We start from the raw sequence: 3,415 nt of genomic DNA, 5'->3' as shown, positions 1-3,415 counted from the left end.
GCAAACTGCTGCAGATTTCAGTGCCGGGCCTTCAACAAATGTCAGCGTGCGAACCATTCAACGAAACATTATCGATATGGGTTTCCGGAGCCGAAGGCCCACTCGTGTATCCTTGATGGCTGCACACAAAGCTTTACGCCTCGCCTGTTCCCATCAACGCCGACATTGAGCTGTTGATGACTGGAAACATGTTTCCTGGTCGGATGAGTTTCCTTTCTAATTGTATCGAGCGGATGGACATGTGCGGTATGGCGGCAACCTGATGAATCCACGGCCCATGCATGTCAGTATGGGACTCTTCAAGGTGGTGGAGGCTCTGTATTAGTGTGGGGAGTGTGGAGTTGGAGTGGTATAGGACCCTTGACACGTCTAGATACGACTCTGAGAAGTGACACGTACGTAAGATTCCTATCTGATCACTGCATCCATTTATGTCCATCGTGCATTCCGACGGACTTGGGCAATTCCAGCAGTACAATGCGACACCCCATACCTCCGGAACTGCTACAGAGTGGCTCCAGGAAATCTCTTCTGAGTTTAAATACTTCCGCTGGCCACCAAACTCGCCAGAAATGAACCTTATTGAGCATATCTGTGATGCCTTTGAACGCGCTGTTCAGAAGAGATCTTCACCCTTCGTACGCTATGGATTTATGAACAGCCCTGCAGAATCCATGGTGTCAGTTCCATCCAGCACTACCTCAGAAATTAGTGGAGGCCATCCAAAGTCGTTTCGCGGCATTTCTGCGTACTCCTGGGGGCTCTACACGATATTAGACAGGTGTACCAATTTCTTTGGCTCCTTCTAGTAGAACGGCTGGCGGCAACAACACAGCCCACTCGCATTTGGAGCCTCTTCGCTACGTGACGCTACGCAGACGCCCCGTAGCCGCGGTTAGTTCATCATACTTAGTTCAAAAAGCGCCATCTTCTGTACTGTAATATCGCTGGTTTAGTTGTGGAGTATTTTTGCGGGCAGCCGCGTCTGTAGAGAGTCAAGCAAGGGACACGAAACTGTTGTGTAGTGTGTAGCTCTGCATGTAAGAAGCATTGTTAGTATTCAGGTTGAAGTGTTGCTACAATTTCTATTTCAGTAAAATGATTAAATATGGAAGTAATTCAGAGGAAAGTGCGACTAAATGTAATTAAAAACGAGCAGTGCCGCCGATATCGTATTTGTGTATCCTCTCGTTGCATGTCGCACAGTATCAATCATCCGGCCCGTGTTCTATCTCCCAGAGTGAACTGATGTGAATCAATAGAAATTAGTTACCATAAAAGAGTGCAGTCAAGTGCCAATGTCTTGTAGCGAGCGTTAAGGACGTGCGTTCGATCATCGCGTTTCCGCATCATCAACAATCAGCCGCGCCGCGACGGTTATGCGCACGCTCGTACAAGTGTAAATTAACTTTACAAACAGTGTTATATCATTACTAGTGACAAGGAGGAATATTACAATATATCTGTATGTGTGACGAGCGTAAGAACTTTCGTTCGATCATTCGGATTCCGCATCATCAACAATCAAACTGGTTCAAATGACTCTGAGCACCATGCGACTTAACTTCTGAGGTCATCAGTCGCCTAGAACTTAGAACTAATTAAACCTAAGGACATCACACACATCCATGCCCGAGGCAGGATTCGAACGTGCGACCGTAGCGGTCACGCGGTTCCAGACTGAAGCGCCACAACGGCCGGCTCATCAATAATCACCCGCGTCGTGTCGGTTACGCGTACGCTCGTCTGAATGATATTATGGACTGTTAATCATCAAGATTGTTGATTGGGATTAACATTTACGATTTAGAGTGTAAACAGTCCAACCTGTGAAACTTCCTATCAGGTTAAAACTGTGTGCCCGACCGAGACTCGAACTCGGGACCTTTGCCTTTCACGGGCAAGTGCTCTACCATCTGAGCTACCGAAGCACGACTCACGCCCGGTACTCACAGCTTCACTTCTGCCAGTATCTCGTCTCCTACCTTCCAAACTTTACATAAGCTCTCCTGCGAACCTTGCAGAACAAGCACTCCTGAAAGAAAGGATTCTGCGGAGACATGGCTTAGCCACAGCCTGGGGGATGTTTCCAGAATGAGTACCGGGCATGAGTCATGCTTCGGTAGCTCAGATGGTAGAGCACTTGCCCGCGAAAGGCAAAGGTCCCGAGTTCGACTCTCGGTCGGGCACACAGTTTTAATCTGCCAGGAAGCTTCATATCAGCGCACACTCCGCTGCAGTGTGAAAATCTGATTCCAGTGCAACCTGTGGTTTCCATATCGTCTCAGAATATAGATGTTCATACCAGACATAGGACAGTGTTGTGTTTTAACGTTGAGTGGTTCCCCTAAACCTGCTTGCATATTTCGATAGATAATTTCATGCAAGCCAACAGCAGTGTGGAGCAGGACAATACGACCGCCGCGGGATTATCAGGCACGTGGTGTGGACAGGGCGCACGGTCACGAAACGATAAATCAGTTTAAGGTACCATCCCACCCATTGTACCCCCGGGCGTGTTACAGTTGCTATTGTTATATCTGGACTGTTTCTTACTGCATTACTTGTAATGAGTCTTCGTACGCTTGCAAAAATACAAGGTAAGTAAATCTTCTGTTAACGTGGTCAACTTGTTTCCTAGTCAATTCTGCTCCTTTCCAGCTTTCTTAGAACGACAGTTTCCACACAACTGTGTAGACCACCTATGCTTACCGTTGTGTACTAAGTCGTACACAACGGCCTCAGGCAGCGTGTTTGTGGGACTAGGTCGCCAGCTGCAGAGAACAAATGGTGTTGGCCGGCTGCCCAACCCGCCCGCAGCTGCGATCCAGTGTAGTCGGCGTGACATGGCGTGGCGTATCGTGGGGTGGCGTGCTCGCCCCGGGCCAGCAGGCGCCCAAGACGGCCGCCCGCCGGCTGCCGTCGCCCGCAGAGATCGACCTCTGCACGCCAGCCGTAAAAGTCAGCCAGCAAAGGTCGCGCCCGCCGAGGCGATCCGTCAGGCCACCTCCCACTCCCCACTCCACATACGGCCGTCTGTCTGCACACGACCACACCATGACGGAATTTATACGCTGCCTGACAAAAAAAGTAAAGCCCCTAGAAGACGCGGCTGGATGTCAGTGTAACTTTGTACAGGTACACACTATCGGTGGGTGTGTGAAGTTACAATTCTCTGTGACAGTTATATCCTCCCCAGACTGCACTAGAAGTTGCTTACATTTAGTGCTGTTAGCAGTACAGGATACAAGGGCGTGAGAAGCATCAGATTTTCAGTGACATTCCATGCTCTCTGAGACAGTGTTATCAGCACCTGACAGAGTTCGAAAGGAGCTACATTCTGAGTTTCGGTTTGGAGGGATGGTCGAATCGTGCGAATCTGGGGCATACGAATGTGACAGTGCCCGATGTTGGA

The sequence above is a fragment of the Schistocerca americana genome, chromosome 2 (genome assembly GCF_021461395.2).
Source record: "Schistocerca americana isolate TAMUIC-IGC-003095 chromosome 2, iqSchAmer2.1, whole genome shotgun sequence".
Classification (NCBI taxonomy): Eukaryota; Metazoa; Arthropoda; class Insecta; order Orthoptera; family Acrididae; genus Schistocerca; species Schistocerca americana.
Note: the sequence above shows the minus strand (reverse complement) of the source record.